Genomic DNA, 18269 nt, shown 5'->3' on the forward strand with positions numbered 1-18269 from the left:
TCTTATTTCCACAGTTCTAAGGTGTATTAAAGACATAGTTCAATGGTTTGAAATGAGTGGTATTCCCCTTAAAAAAAAGTACCAAATTTGCCTCTGAGATGTAGTGGAGTAGAAGTAAAAGTATTGAAAATTGGAAATACTCAAATAAAGTACAAATGCCTCAAAAGTGTACGTAAGCACAGTACTTGAGTACATGTACTTAGTTACTTTACACCACTGAAACTATATAATACATTTACCTCTTGTTTTCTTTCAGCATTATGACATATGGGATACGCACTGTATGGCACGACCACTGCGACTGCCAGGGGAGGACTGCATCGCTTGCTTACAACGCCTTACAACGCTTACAACGCCTCGCAGCGCTGCGAGGCGTAGTAAGCTTGTAGATCGGCTATTGGTCACATCACCTGGGATGAATTCGGGGAGCGGCGAGGTAGAGAACGACAACGCAACAGGAACGAGTTTCAACGTGACCGCTGATCAGGAGAATGTGATGAGTTTCAATGTGACCGCTGATCAGGAGAATGTGATGAGAATGAATATTTCTGATTATGAATACAATGATTATGAAGATGGTGGCTATGACATTGGAGATACGTCATATTAATGACAATGAATACACTTGTTAAACCATTAAAGGTTTCATGACAATCAGTTTTACAACAAATTAAAAGTATTTATTTATTATGGTCCTTCAAACGTGTATTAAAAGTTGTAACTGAAAAATCCACTCCATGATCCATGGCAGGATTTTTTCTCTCTGATTTCTAAAGCCTTTTCAACTGCAATGAAAAAATACATTTTTGCATGCGGGTGTCGCTGTTGAGGGATTTTGACTGTCAATCATCACCTCTGCCCCCACCCCCCCCCCCCCCCCCACAAAAAAAAAAGGAATGGATAGGGGAGGGGAGGGGCGGGGAGGAGAGGGGGCGGGATTAATCGACTGACATCAAAGTCAAGGGGCCAATCACATCATATATGTATATAAAATATATATATGATTATCATATTATACATACATTATAACACGGGATTGGCAGAGACTAACAGGTCACTGAACATGATGAACAATAATCATAGGCTGGAGAGACAAGACAGGCAACTGCTGGAGAATGTTGAATGAAGTTCTGACCTTGGTCGACTGCATTATCAGCTATTTTCACGGTATGCAAACTGCAGGGGTTTCCGACATGGGGATTTGTCCTCATATAATACACTGATATCAGTAATCATGAATCAACCACCAGACAACAACTTAATTATGTCCATCTAAATTTCTATGCCATTGGAAAGGAACACAATGAGGTAACTTTGCCGCATGTATCCTTTGTCATTTTAATCAAGTGTTTTAAATTATTATTTATTTATGTTGTATTCATTTCCTGAAGAGTGTGTTCTCTTCTGAAACACAGATGATAGCCGTTATTTTGTAACTGCTGGTAACTTATGGCTGTAGAATGGTTCAGATGTGATAGATCAGAAATGGTAAAGACATACAGTACATACAAAAATGTATATGTAGTATGATGTATGGTTTGACTTGAAAGGGGGGGACTTTAGGCAAATATGCAGTATTTAGAGCAAAGTTTCATATATATGTACAACATTTTGGATGGACTGTGCTTACAGTCTGTGGGCAATGGTCTTATAGTTACAAACAATTAGTTCATATAAACACATCCATACACTGTATACCACTGTCATGTCATGTCTATCATGTTCCATCTCACAGCAGTTTGAGATAAGAGACAATATTAATGTACAGTATATGTTTTATGACCTAATTAGGGGAAATTCAGTCTTTTCAGCCAGCTGATGGCTGCTCAGATGGTTTTGATAAGCGCTCGGCCCTGGGGAAGAACATTTAGGGCTTAAGTGTCTTGCTCAAGGACACTACAACACATAGACCAGGGTGGTGAACCGGTGACAGACAGCCTCTCTACTCCCTAAGCGACGGCCACCCCTAAGAAGAGAGAAGGCAAATGAAAACCACAGATGGTTCATTTCTTGTTCTCTTGAAGGTCTCATCCCAGGTGAAAATTGACGTGTGGTTAAGGAAAACAACCTGCAGAAAGGCTCCCGGTGCAAATGAACACAGACATCGCCCTAAGTGTGCATTCAAACAGGTGTGTGAAATACAGTACAGTACATTCAGTAGCTGCTACATATGAAGTTGAGAAGACAAAAGCTGTGCCAAGAATGACATGCTATGCATTTCGTACCTGGTGGGCCCAAGTCACTGCACAAAGTTAATTAGTCATTGTAAACCTGTTCATACTAAACCAACACAGACATTGCTGTGTAAACCTTCTTACTGCTTATTAAGTACATAAACCATTTTGGACATTATAAACCTATACAGTATACTAACTGCATATTGAGAAAAACATAAATAGCCTTTTTAATTTGTACGTAAAGACGTATTTTTAAAAACAAGTAGTTTAACTTACTGGTTGGCTCTGTTACTTTGTACAAATTTGACTGAGCAACTTGAGTAATATTTGACCAGGAGTATCTATTTAACTCAAGTACTGGAGTCGAGTACTTTGTCCACTGGTAAAATGATGAGCATATTAAACAAGCACTGTTTTAAGTTACACCAGGCTGTTTCAGTATTTCTACAACAATAAGGTCCAATCTGTCTGTGTTTTCTCTCTGTCTGTCTGTCTGTCAAAAACACCAGCGATCCTTACATCGATTGTGTTCGCAAAAAAGACGTGACGAAAAAAGTAAACGTCCAATGCCTGTCTATGTTGTGATTTACCAATCTATGTAATTTATCTCTGGTACATACCTGCATCTACAACAAAAACTGACATTCTTAATTAACTATTTATTAACTAATTATGATTTTTGACTATTATTATGATTACAAGTTGAACTTCAACTATATCATTATCTACTTCAGCACCATGAAGCATGGAATAAACACTGTCCCGCTCACTCGGGACCAGGGGGTCGACGCCTAGCAGGCGAGGACAACCCTCTTACATCGACCTGGAATCCAGGGAGCGACGTGGCAGAGAATGACAACACAACAGTAACAAGTTTAAATGTGACCGCTGATCAGGAAAATGTGATGCAAATGAATGCCTCTGATTATGATTATGTATACATTACTTATGAAGATGATGGCCCTAGCTATGACGGTGGAGATGGTGCATATTATTGAACATGAATACACTTGTTAAAGCTACAGATTTACAAAAATTAAGGAGTAAACTGCTTGTATGCTAAGATGAAAATACTTCCACTGTGTGTGATCACTGATTTTCATTAGTCAAGTAACAGGGTGATGAATTTGCATTGTCTTGCATAACTATGATGTGTGTAGTGTAAACAGGGCTATTAAACCGGAAACATGCAACTATACCATATTATAGAAAAGTACCTAAAAGAGAAACTAGTTATGAAATCAATTTCAGGAGGGCATTATTAATCAGGAGTATTTTAAAGTGTATTAATTTGGAGTTGGAACTATACGTTTTTATTGGTGGAACCAGAGTATGATGTATTGCAACAGTAATACTGTTGGTCAAGTCTAGACTGCTAGGGTGGGGAGAAGGACTGACAATAAGAGACACAGAGATGCCTGCACTTGGATGCCATGGAGACCCATCATCCTATGAAGATTTTGATCACAATCCCCCCTCCCCAGAACATCTTTCTTGAAACAGCTGCAGTAATATAACACTTCTGAAATGAACAAACTAAGATCATTAGAGCCACCAAGGTCACTGACAGGTTATTGTAGTAGGACTGATAACTGCTCTGGTTTTATCCAAATGATCTGATCTATGCTGAAAATCATTCCGTTTTTTTTAATATATATATATATTTTGTTCAACTTTCATTTTACAATATGATCCATGATTAATCAACTGCTAAGCTAAACTGTCTGCAATAAAAGCATATCTTAAGTAAACAATAATTATTCAATTATTGACATGAATGTTACTTTTCTTTTTGAACAGTAACATGTTACAGTACAGTAGGGCCTGCATGCTTCTGAGGTTTGTTCTAGCAATTTAAATAAACATTTCCTTGTAGTAAAATACTTCTAAATGCTGTATATTACCATACAACTACAACAACAAACCAGTAAGTGTCGAGACACCGTTAACTGTTGTGATGCTATGCTAAGCTGTATCTTTATGGGTCACGGTTTGCTACATTTAAGAGGTAAACAGGAAACCATCAGGATGTGGGCGGTTCTTGAAGTCAGACAAGTCCACTCACATCATTCACACTTTGTTTTTTGATCAGTGTAATATGTTCTATGACAAATTACTGGAACAACAGAGGAGAAGATGATCCAGAGTCTAGCTGAGCTAGTAAACTATCATCTATTGCAGTGGTTCTCAACCTGTGGGGGGAGGGGGGGTCCCCAGATGACAGTGAAGTGACAATTTAAGGACTTTTGAGACATTTTTTATTTAATACCTAAAAAAAGGACTTAAAAAGACCATTACTGCATCAAAAGTAATCAACAAACTACTATAAAAAATAAAAAAAACATTGGCCAAATTGTCAAGCAATATAAAAAAGAGGCACACATTGTGAAAATAGCTGATCTACAAGCTCACAACGCCTTGCGCTGCGTGGCGTTGTGAGCTTGTATATATTCTCACAGTGTCTATCTGTGGAACCGAGTCAAACTAAAAGTAATGCCTCAACTCCTACAATTCCAAGTGCTTGTCAGGGTGGGGGGGGGTCGCCAGTTAAAATATGATTATTTTGGGGGGTCCCCAGTTCAATTATGATTATGTTGGGGGGTCCCCAGTGCTAATATTATTTTGGGGGGTCACGGCCTGAACAGGTTGAGAACCACTAATCTATTGCACAGACCAGTTAGAAATAAAACAAAGTATTGCACAGGCATTGTGAATATTAGACATTGCACATTATGCATGAGTGCAAATAACAAGCGCATGGAGTGATGTTTTCGGCACTGGATACCAGTTTACAATCTACAATCCAGTGCTTGTAAATTGTAGATACAATCCAGATTGACAATGTGCAAGATCCGAGTAAATTACAGTCAAAAAATGACAGGGTAAATGCTCACATAACAACAATGTATAGTGCTTCAAATAAAATATGATAGGAGGTAAACATCAAGCCTAGCTTCTGTCTAAAGGACACGCTATCTGAATAACATTCGAAGAAAATGTTTTACTCAAACTTCAAAGGCTAATAACAACTGCCAAATGAATGATCAAATCTCTCTGTCAACACCTCGGGAAGGGGAGGCTTCTCTCTCCTCTACAATAGCAGCATCATCAACATGCTCACTCACTCGCTCAATCAATGTAAATTCACCTTGTCCATTCACACATTGTGTTGTTTGGGGTGAATCAGACTATACACCAACTTGAGGGAGCTGGTAGCCTGTCAGGTCCTACTGAGTCAGATGTTTGCATTCATACAGCCCCAACAACATGACTCCTCATAGGTTAAAGTGCAGAACGTGTGAATGAGGCTTGTGATGGATTGATGATGGAGAAGATGAGGACAGCCTCAGATGTGGCAGTTGAATTTCTTCAGCTTGAAGGACATCCTCTGTTGAGTCTTTTCAAATGTAGAGTCCATGTAAGCTTTCTGTCATTTATTCATTTTGATCAGTAATTATCAACCACCAGAGTTTGAACCATGCTTCTGGATAACTCAGGTAGTCATCGAACCGTCTGGGCTGAAGCCAAAAACAACAAACAGAGAAGTCACACAAATCTGCTCTTTGTCCCCTCCGTGGACCAAGGTTAGACCAGCTGTACATGAACAACGATATATTCTCCTGAAGGTCCAGGCGTCGGAGAAGATGATGAATCCTATCGTGTCCGTGTTGTTCCTGACTGCTGTTGTCTGCCAGACGACAGGACAGGCACAGGTAACACTAGATGTGTCTCAACAGAACAGCTACTACCAACTGGACGTCCGTGTGAAGAAGTTTGTTGATCTGGCTATCATCAAAGCAAATCAACAACTCTCTTTTGGCCATCTGAATTTCTATGCCATTGGAAAGGATTACGATCAGGTAACTTTGTTACATGTATGCTTGGTCATTTTATTCAATTGTTTTAAATCAGTGGTTCTCAACCAGTGGTCCAGGGACCACCAGTGGTATATATTATTTTTTTAAGGGAACATTTTTAACTCAAATCTTTGCTTTTGGAGGTCCCATTTTCAGATGGGAGTCCGCAGCCAAATGTATATCAATTTAGGGGTCCTTGGCATGAAAAAGGTTGAAAACCACTATTTTAAATCATTATTTATGAATGCAACAACTTAGATATTATGGCCATCTGAATTTCTGTGAAATTAAATAGACTCCCAATGGAAATTAAGTGAAAGAGGTAACTTTGCTGCACACAATCTGTTATTGTATTCACATGTTTTGAATCATATACGTATGCATGTTGTATTGTTTTATAGCTTTATGTTAAAACAGCGAGTGTGTTTTCTTCTGAAACAGAGCTGTTATAATGTAACTGCTGGTAACTTACAGCTGTGGAATGGTTCAGATGTGATAGATCAGAATTAATAAATGTAATATGGTGGACTTGGAAGTGGGGGTCCACCATATTATTAATATCAAATATTTGTAGAGCAGAGATACATATGACTGCAGTGGATGGGTGATGGTCTTATAGTTAAAAAAAATGCGGTTCGTATTTCTTGGGAGGCATACATGCAAATGTACCACTGTGTCATGTCTTGTGTAATACTGTATGTTCCCTCTTACAGCAGTTTCAGATAAGACAGAATAAGAGAGAGAGAGAGAGAGAGAGAGAGAGATAGAGAGAGAGAGAGAGAGAGAGAGGGGGGGGGGGGCACGCACACACACGCACACACACACACACACACGCACGCACGCACGCACGCACGCACGCGCACACACACACACACACACACACACACACACACACACACACACACACACACACACACACACACACACACACACACACACACACACACACTGATAAATGTGTGTTTTTTGATCATTTCCCGTTCTCATGTAGGTCTCATCTCGGGTAAGAATTGACGTGCGTTTGAAGAACACAAAGTGCAGAAAGGCCACCGGTGCAAATGAACACAGACATCGCCCTGAGTGTGCATTCAAGCAGGTGTGTGATATACTGTACAGTACATTCAGTATGGCGCTCTGATAAAGGAGGTTCAGTATGACTAAAGCTGTGCCAAAACAGAATGACATTGACGTTATGCATGTCATCCATGGTGGGCCCAAGGGCACTGCACTAAATTCATAAACTAACATAGTCATTGTACACTCTGTTCATGCACTAATACATCAACATAGACATTGCAGTCAGTGGTGTACTGTGTTACGCTCAGTGGTGGAAAAAGGTCTCAAATTCTTTACCTAAGTAAAAGTACCAATACTGCAATATAGAAATACTCTGTTACAAATAAAAGTCCAGAATTCAAAATTGACTTGAGTAAAAGTACAAAAGTATTGGCATATAAATGTGTTTAAGTTAAAAAAGTAAAAGTGCTAAAATGTTTGAAAATAGTAGATCTACAAGATCACTGTAGATCGACTATTTTCAAATAGCCTATGTATAAAACAGGGCTAAAGTGGTTAATGTATTTTTCATAATATCATAACTTTTTTCTGAAAAGTAATTAGTAACTAAAGTTTTCAAATAATTGTAGTGGAGTAAAAGTACATATTTGCCTCTGAGATGTAGTGGACTAGAAGTAAAAGTACTGAAAATGGGAAATACTCTACAATACACTAATAAGGTCCAATTTCTCTGTGTTTTCTCCCTGTCTTTCTGTCAGCTGGAAGTTTGGTGTATGGTCTGTAGCCCGGATCCCAACACCAGCGATCCTTTCATCGATTGTGTTCGCAGAAAAGACGCAAAAACTGTAATCATCTCTTCACATTTCTAAAATATGTTGTGTTGTTATGTTTTTACTTACCAATCTATGTACTTCATCTATAGAGCTAGTGGTTCTCAACCTTTTCAGGCCATGAGCCCCCAAAATAATCATATTCGATTTGAGTCTTTTTTTTAAAAGTATTAAACAGGAATACCACTCATTTTCAACATTGAACTATGTCTTTAATACACCTTAGAGCTGTTGTGTGGATATAAGAAAAAAGTCCCCCCCCCCCCTTTATGTTGCCTAGAACTGGATTATGGATTGAGGTCATGTGATCACTTGGGTGTACTTTTGGCTCCGCCCCCTCAGCCAAAAGTACACCCTGCGTATGTCAGTGATGTATGTCATCACATGACTTCAATCAATTTTCCAGTTCTAGGCAACATAGAAGACATAGATAGAGGACAAATAGGACTTTTTTCTTATTTCCACACAACAGTTCTAAGGCGTATTAAAGACATAGTTCAATGTTGAAAATTAGTGGTATTCCCCTTTAAAAAGGTCTTAAATGTCCTTAAATTGTCACTTCACTGTCATCTGGGGACTCCCAAAAAATCATGTGGTGATCCCCCTGGTGGTCCCGACCCACATGTTGAGAACCACTGATCTATATCTAACTGCATTTACAACAAAAACTGCCTTTGTTGATCTAATATATAGGTTTATTACGTATATATGATTTTGATTGTTTTTTTCTATATATATAACCGCATGCTGTTCTTCAAACTATACAGTGGTGGAAAAAGTACTCAAATGTTTTACTTATGCAATGTAGAAGTACTCTGTTACAGGTAAAAGTCAGGTGTTTAAAATTTACTTGAGTTAAAGTACAAAAATATTGGTATCAAAATGTACTTAAAGTACCAAAAGTAAACGTTCTGAAATGTTTGAAAATAGCAGATCTACAAGCTCACACCGCATCGCGATGCGATGCGTTGTGAGCCTGTAGATCAGCTATTTTCAAATAGCCTAGCCTAGGTATAAAATAGGACTAAAGTGGTTACTGTATGTTTTACAATGTAATAATGTATATCTGCAAAGTAACTAGTAACTAAAGTTGTCAAATAATTGTAGTGGATTAAAAGTACCAAATTTGCTTCTGAGATGTAGTGGAGTAGAAGTAAAAGTAGTACTGGTAATTGGAAATACTCCAGTAAAGTAAAAGCACCTCAACATTGTACTTAAGTGCAGTACTTGAGTAAATGTACTTAGTTACTTTACACCACTGAAACTATATAATACATTTACCAATTGTTTTCTTTCAGCATTATGACATATGGGATGCAAACTGTATGGCACAACCACTGCGACTCCCAGGGGAGGACAGCATGGTCACATCACCTGGGATGAATTCGGGGAGCGGCGAGGTAGAGAACGACAACGCAACAGGAACGAGTTTCAACGTGACCGCTGATCAGGAGAATGTGATGAGTTTCAATGGGACCGCTGATCAGGAGAATGTGATGAGAATGAATATTTCCGATTATGAATACAATGATTATGAAGATGGTGGCTATGACATTGGAGATACGTCATATTAATGACAATGAATACACTTGTTAAACCATTAAAGGTTTCATGACATTCAGTTTTACAACAAATTAAAAGTATTTATTATGGTCCTTCAAACGTGTATTAAAAGTTTTAACTGAAAAATCCACTCCATGATCCATGGCAGGATTTCTTTCTCTCTGATTTTTAAAGCCTTTTCAACTGCAATGGGAAAAAAAAATCTTTGCCTGCGGGTGTCGCTGTTGAGGGATTTTGACTGTCAATCATCGCCTCTGCTCCCCCCCCCCCCAAAGGAATGGATAGGGGAGGGGAGGGGAGGAGGAAAAAAAACAAATACAAAAAAGTGAAAATGAATGTCATAGAACCTTTAAGACCTGAGGCTGATTCTACAAATGTCTTCTAAATCCTAACTTATGTTCCTATATCAGTGGTGCATAAACTTTTTCATGTCAAGGACCCACAAAATGATATGCATTTGGCCGCAGACCCCCAAAATTTTCACTTTAAAAAACATGGATTTGCACACATTTTCAATATTTTTCTAAAAAATAGCAGACCTACAAGCTCATAGCGTGGCACAAAGTGACATGCTATGAGCTTGTACAGTATATCTGCTATTTTTGAATAGCCAAAGTATAACATAATGGTTAAAGTGGTTTACGCAGATGCTTTCCCATCGCATCATGTTTAAATAACTGAAAAATATAGCTCTGGGAGGTAAGCTGGTTTGTCAGTTGGGTCAAAACCCGCTGCAGTGTGTTGTTCAATTATAGAACTTAACCAAGACGTCTGTCCCGTGTGGTTTCTCGGGTGGAGGATGCCAGCGCTCACAGACAATTTTTCTAGTGACCTTTAATCCAGTGTTGATAACAGCAGTTTAGCTGTTTGGTAGGTCAACAAACAACACATGGAAAGAAGCTGTCTGTCTGTCTGTCTGTCTGTCTGTCTGTCTGTCTTATCTTGGTTATCTCAGCTGTGACCTAATTATCTGAGTTGAACCAAATGGAGAAGGTGAGGACAGACTCTGAGACAACTCTTTACAACTGGACCATCATCATAGTATATATCTCTGCTGTCCGGCAGCAACCACCTCCAAAATGTAAAATTTTCAGGAAATGACTAAAACAAAACAAAAAGTGGAGGTTTTGTTCATCATTGATAAGTAGAGATAAATGGACCTCCAAGCCCACAATGAGGTTGGATGTCAAAAGGGGGTGGAGCCTGGAGTCAGCAAAACCAGCTAACTCCACCCCCCTTTAGTGGAGTTAGCTGGTTTTGTCAGAAGCACTTTTTAATACTTTTCATTGGTTAAATATTTTTTAATCAACACACAGACGTAAAGGGTGTTCAATAGCACTGACTTATGGAACAAAATGCAAAAGCGGAAAAATTGAGTTCTATCTAATTGTATTTGAAGCATAATAGAGGTTTAACTTCACAGCAGGGGTCTTTTCACAGCTCCTGTTGCTGTCATTAGGCAACACCTGTTCCAAGGTCTATTTCCACACTATGCTATTTCTAGCTGGTTCAGCAATACTATTGTTTTTTTTTTGTCTATACGTGTGTAACATGCCTGTACATAAAATATGACCATTCAAAGATAGCATCTCTGTTAGAGTGGACACTATTAGAACCGTCTGAGATTGGTGGGGCTTCTGTGCTGTTGTAAATGCTGTTTTTCTGCCTGAATCTTCCTCAATAAATTGTCAACACTTCACCCTGATTGGATATTAATATTTTCCATAACAATAGAGTGTAGCTGGTGGAATTTCTTCAGCTCGAAGGACAGGTTGTGTCTTTTTGACTGTGGAGTAGCATTTAAGATTCTTGGAGATGGTTCTAAGGAACTTGAGTGTCTCTGAAATCATTGCTGTTGCCCTGTTAATGGTGAGTGGGTAATTTACACATAATTTTAGCTTGTGTTTCTGTGATTTATTGATCTATCAGTGATGATAAATCATCCACCAGACTTTGAACTGTGCTTCTGACTGAAGCCAAAAACAACAAACATAGAACAAACAACATCACCAGCATCATCTGCTCTTTGTCCCCTGGACCAAGTATTGATCAACTACATGACAATATATTCTCCTCTGTAGGTCTTGGAGTGTTGGAGAAGATGAAGAATCTTATTGTGTCCATGTTGTTCCTGACTGCTGTTGTCAGCCAGGCAACAGAACCGGCACAGGACTACAACCAGCTGGCTTCTGACGTGAAGACGTCTGTTGACCAGGCAATTCTGAAAGCAAATCGAGAAAATGCTTTTGGCCATCTGAATTTCTACAGAATTGGCAATCAAGTGCCACAGGTAATGCTATTGTGTCTTTATAATTGTATTCAAATTATTATTCATGCGTGGTGTTGGTGTATTGTTTTCAGGAATGTAGCTTTATGTTACAACAATGATCAGTTAATGTAACTGCTGGTATACTTAAAGGGATATACTTTTTTCCTATCGATTAGTCACCCCATGGAGACTTGCATTCATGGATATTGTTTTGTTTTGTGTTGCATTCCTAAGCCAATAATTTCATGACCGGCAGTGGTCCCAGTAGGAGACACAAAGAGTCTCCTTTGTGTATCCTACCGGAACCGCTGCCTACCGGTCCACTGGTCATTCAATTATTGGCTTAGGAATGCGTTCAAGTTTCCATTGGGTGACTAATCGATAAAAGAAAAATGATTGGGGTGAACTATCCCTTTAAGGCTGTGGAATGGTTCAGATGTGATAGATCAGAAATGGTAAAGACTTGTAGTATGATGTATGGTGGACTTGGAGGGGGGGTCCCTCAGGTAAATATTTAGAGCAAAGATACATACGTATGTACTGTATGTGTAGTATGTTTTGTGTGGACTGCCCTTACAGTGTAGGGGTGATCATCTTATAGTTAATAAATGTCCTTCATATTTGCACATCCATACTTGTATGTATCACTGTCATGGCATTTCTATCATGTACCATCTCACAGTGTAACTATACTTTGGTAATTGTGATTGGTTGGCTCGCAGGTAATGGGAGGATTGCTTTTTTTGTTTACAATGTGGGTGTGGATTATTTCTGTTCTTTTGTCTATGGTGAAGCGGCTGCGCTCAAATCTGATTTCTGAGAGTATTAGGAATGTCTGTTATTCACCTTGGGTGATACACGTAAAACAGGGGTGGGGCAACTTTGATGATGGAGAGGGCCACTATATTTCCACACTCACTCCAGAGGGCCATTCTATATCACACAAAAGTAGCAAAAATATATATTTTTGCTATTTTTGAATTAGAATTCAGATTTTTTTGGTGCTATTTTTGAATTGGAATCCTTAAAAGTTAAATTTTTATTTAATTTCAAATGCATTTAGTTATACTTATGTTAACTTTATGAACTTAAATACAAATACATTGGTCAAAAAAGACAATAGAATTTTAATACTAGTCATTAAGCTACTAATATAGACTGAAGTAATTAAAGCGGGTCATGTTTGCAATTGTAACAGCTGAAATCAATAATATATCAGTATTCCGATATTAATCTGCGTGCCGCATTAAGTGAAGGTGGGGGCCGCATGTGGCCCCCCGGACACCAGTTGCCCATGTATGCAATAGAACCTTGATCACTTGTTGGATTTCCTACTTGGATCTATTTTTATTAACAAATGACCAGTTCTTCAGACTGCGCTGACTGCTTCTGTCTTTTAAATAGAAGAACGGGAAGGGAGAGAAAGGTGGTTATAACAGAAATGTCGAAGATGAGAGAGAATAGGAAGAAAGAAGCAAATAAAAACCACTGATCAATACTGTATGTTGTTTATGTCATTTCTTGTTCTCTTGTAGGTCGCATCCCGTGTGAGAATTGATGTGCGTCTAAAGGCAACAACCTGCAGAAAGGTGGCCGGTGCAAATTTGCACAGACATCGCCCTGAGTGTCCATTCAAACAGGTGTGTGAAATACAGTCCATTCAGTATGGAGCTCTGCTATATGAAGTTCATAACGACTAGATCTAACACCCAGTAACAGAATGGCATGTTATTAAGTTCGTACCTCAAGATTCACGGTTTCTTTATTGTTACATTTTGTCTACACGGCTACATACAGTAAGGGTAGAATTATTTTCTTCAGGTTTCTCACATTGTAGCTAAAATAAGTGTAAAAGTCCTTGTAAACATAATATACAGCAACATTGTGAATAGCAAAAAAAAAAGAAGGGTGGTATGTCCGTGGTTGGGATTAATATGTCTTGGATGGAAGCAAGATCACATCCACTGACGATCTCGGTCGTCCGCACAACCCTCTGCGTTGCATTGCTTTGCGGTTGAGGCCAGAACTGTTCCCATACCAGGCAGTGATACAGCCAGTCAGGATACTCTCAGTGTTTCAATACTGCAGTGTAGAAATACTCTGTTAGAAGTAAACGTCCGGTAATCATAATTTACTTGAGTAAAAGTACAAAAGTATTGGCATCAAAATATACTTAAAGTACCAAAAGTAAAAGTACTCATTGTGCAGAATGTCCCATTTCACTAGTTCAAAATGTATAAAGAATCATTTGAAAATAGCAGCTCTAAGCTCAAAATGCGTCGCATCGCGACGCATTGTGAGCTTGTAGATCTGCTATTTTCAAATGGACGAAATATATATAAGGGTGAAGTGGTTAATGTTTTGTGATAATATAATGGTCAAATAATTGTAGTGGAGTTAAAGTACAATATTTGCCTCTGAGATGTAGTGGAGTAGAAGTAAAAGTATAGTGATGGGAAATACTCCAGTAAAGTAAAAAATCCTCAAAAGTGTACTTAAGTGCAGTACTAGAGTAAATGTACTTAGTTACTTTACACCACTGCCCGGAGGACCTTGGTGCCCATACCGAACTTCTGAGAAAGTATAGGCGTTTCTTAGTGATGTGGATGCCAAGGACTTTGAAGTAACTGACCCACTCCACTGCAGCGTCGCAACTAAATTATGTCGACGGGGGTGTGCTCTCTTCCTGAAGTCCACAATAGAGTACTGTCAGTTTGCTAGTCTATCAGCCAGTGAATTAAATTACTTCTCATTTAGACAAATTAAAACCTTGATTCCTCTTTGATACAAAATCTCTCTTGAAACAGTTATAATAGCACTTCTGAAATGAACAAACTAAAAAAATAGAGACACCAATGGTGACTGACAGGGAATTGTGTTACGACTGATCAACTTATCTGGTTTCATTCAAATTATGGTAACAGATCATATAACTTTGTGGTTTTAGATCATACTAGTTTTTATTATCCTCCTGATGACATCATTAGGAGGACTAATTCAATATTTTAATGACAACATATTATGGAATTATATACAAAAAAAAATAAGTTGAAAGAAGCTGTTTCAGTATTTCTTCATTAATAAGGTCCAATCTGTCTGTCTGTCTGTCTGTCTGTCTGTCTGTCTGTCTGTCTGTCTGTCAGCTTGAGGTTCGATGTTTAGTCTGCAAAAAAAATCATGATCCCAATCTGTCTGTTTTTTTCCTGTCTGTCTTTCAGCTCGAGGTTCGATGTTTAGTCTGTCATGAAAGAAATGCTACTCCTTTCATCGATTGTGTTCGCAGAAGAGATGAGAAGACGGTAAATATCTCTTCTGTCTGTCTGTCTGTCTGTCTGTCTGTCTGTCTGTCTGTCTGTCTGTCTGTCTGTCTGTCTGATCTATCTAATTTATTCTTAACCAACCCCCCCCTACCCCCCCCCCCCCCTCTTTCAGTTTCTTCTTCTGTATATTTTTTTGTTCTCTCTTCATACCAGTAACCTGAAAGCTGATTGTATGACATTCTGTATAGTAGTGTGTATATCTGTCTGTCTCTTATATGTCATCATGATTTGTGTGCATGGGGTTCTCATCTTAAACAAGCTGCGTGCTTAACTGAGTCTTCCAGTTTAGTAGACCTTGTATTGTGAAATTTGTACTTCCATGTACTGTGATTCTCATGTCTTACTAAATAAAAGTACATCAATCAATCCGCAGAACCTACAGAACCTGCATTTACAACAAATAATTACTTTGTTTATTAAACTGTTCTTACCCATTATTATTATTATTATTATTATTATTATTATTACACTTATTATTATTATTATTATTATTATTATTATTATTATTATTACATGTTGCACTTCAAACTATGTAACACATTTACCTCTTGTTTTCTTACAGCGTCATGCTCTATGGACTAGACACTGTGTCACTGGCTTGGCTGGGGAGACCACCCTATTCTTTACAGATGGATCAGCTCCCAGTGAAGGATGTCTGGGTTGTGTTTGATGGTGAAACTACATCCACTATTCTAAGGGCTCTCAATCTCAAACATTTTAATGTTAAGGACCTGTAAAGTGATATGTATTTGGTTCCCATCTGAAAAGGTGTTGTAACGACCCCATAAGAGAAGATTTTGTGTGTTAAGCGTTTTCAAAATTATTCCAAATGTTTTAAGCGTTTTCAAGATTTCTTCATTTTTTTTAACAGTGCTCAACCACAGTACATGAGTCAAAGTATAGAACTTGTTAAATATTACTGCAAGTGAAAGTTACTCAGTCAAATTTGTACTACTGCTGACATTTACACATTTTACTCATAACATTAACATTACTCTACCATACAATTGGACAAAATAACATTTTATTTGACCACAAAAAGTACAAAATAGAGCTTTAAGTATTAATAAGTATAGTTTCTGTTCAATAACATTGTAAAGAAATATATATTACACATAACATGTATGTATTTATCTTTAAGTATTAAGTTTACTAAATGAAGTATGATTATAATAAGTATGTGTCTATGCCTTATTACTCCCATTACACCTAAGACAGGCAGTCTCTGTCGATAGCTTTAAAGCACAGCTCAAGACCTACTTCTTCACTCTTGCTTTTAGCTGATTTTTTGGTTGATTTTTAAATCTCTGTGTTGTTATCCATGTCCTCACTGTATTGCCTGATTCATTGCCTTTTGCTATTATTTTAATATTGTTTTATGCTTTTGCTTTTCTTTTTTGCTTTATTGTTAAATTAGAGATCTGCTACCGCTGCTCGCTGCTTACCTGCTGCTGCCCATGAAAGTCATCCCACCCGCCTCCCCGGCATCCACCTGTAGGCTCTGTTTCTAGATCCCCATGGGGGTTTAATTCATTCCCTGTAAATGCTATTTGGCATGTAACATTCATTAAAATGTTATCCTTACAGGGAATGAATGGATTCAGAGGCCTGACGCCAAACTATGCTTCCTCATGCTTTCTATTCCATGCACAAGCTTGCTAATAAATATATATTCTAATCCAATCTAAGAGTTGTCTGACTGAACTGTAATTGTATTCTTGCTCTGTAAAATGCTTTGAGCTGCATTTCATGTCATGAAAGGTGCTATACAAATAAAGTTTATTATTATTATTATTATTATTATTATTATTATTACCCTTATTATTATTATTATTATTATTATTATTATTATTATTAAAGTATTATGTTTAATTATTTTAACACATGAACTCTAGTGTTCCTTTTCTGGGCATGTCTTAACCCATTAAGACCGGGGAACATCTGTGTGTAATTTTTAGATGTATTTGGCTATTCAAAAATAGCAGATCTATAAGCTCATAGTGCGGCACCGAGTGCCGTGCTATGAGCTTGTAGATCTGCTACTTTTGAAAAATCGTGGTACATTTAGGGGGTAAACAGGCATGTTTCCAGGGTGTGGGTGGTTAGAAGTCAGACAAGTCCACTCAGATCATTTTTAAATAACCTTATTTTTTGATCTGAGTAATATGTATCTGAATATTTACTAGCATCTAGCATAGCAACAGTATCAGTATCAAAGGTGATGAGAAGTGATGTCATTTTAGCTGATATTTCAGTTATTTGTGTATCAGTGATGATAAATCATCCACCAGAGTTTGAACCGTGCTTCTGGAGAACTCAGGTGGTCATTGAACTTCTGCCAAAAACAACAAACAGAGAAATCACACAAACATCTGCTCTTTGTCCCCTGGACCAAGGTTTAGACCAACTACTGTACACGACAATATATTCTCCTCTGTAGGTCTTGGAGTGTCGGAGAAGATGAAGAATCTTATTGTGTCCATGTTGTTCCTGACTGCTGCTGTCTACCAGGCGACAGGACAGGCACAGGACTACAACCAGCTGGCTTCTGAAGTGAAGCCGTTTGTTGACCAGGCAATTCTGAAAGCAAATCAAGAAAATGCTTTTGGCCATCTGAATTTCTACAGAATTCATCAAATGCCACAGGTAATGCTATTGTATCTTTATCATTTTATTCAAGTTTTCAATTATTATTCATGCATGGTGTACTGTTTTCAGGAATGTAGCTTTGTGTTACAACAATGATCAGTTAATGTAACTGCTGGTAAACTTAAAGGGATAGGATAGTTCGACTAGTCTTGACCGGCAGCGGTCCCGGTAGTCTCCTTTGTGTCTCCTACCGGAACCGCTGGTCATCAAATTATTCGCTTAGGAATGCGACAAAAACAAAAGAATATCCATGAATTCAAGTCTCCATCGGGTGACTTTTTTTTTGTGAACTATCACTTTAAAGCTGTGGAATAGTTCAGATGTGACCGATCAGAAATGGTAAATACATCAAGAAATACAATGTTTGCATGGAGTATGATGTATGGTGGACTTGGAAGGGGGGTCTCTAAGGTGAATATTTAGACTAGAGCAAAGATACATAAGTATATGTACTGTATGAGTCGCATGTTTTGTGTGGACTGTCCTTACAGTGTAGATGTGATGGTCTTATAGTTGATAAATGTGGTTCATATTTGCACATCCATACTTGTCATCATGGCATTTCTTGCTCTCAAAACTACTCTCTG

This window comes from Gymnoscopelus braueri (genome assembly GCF_963280865.1).
Source record: "Gymnoscopelus braueri genome assembly, chromosome: 22".
Lineage (NCBI taxonomy): Eukaryota > Metazoa > Chordata > Actinopteri > Myctophiformes > Myctophidae > Gymnoscopelus > Gymnoscopelus braueri.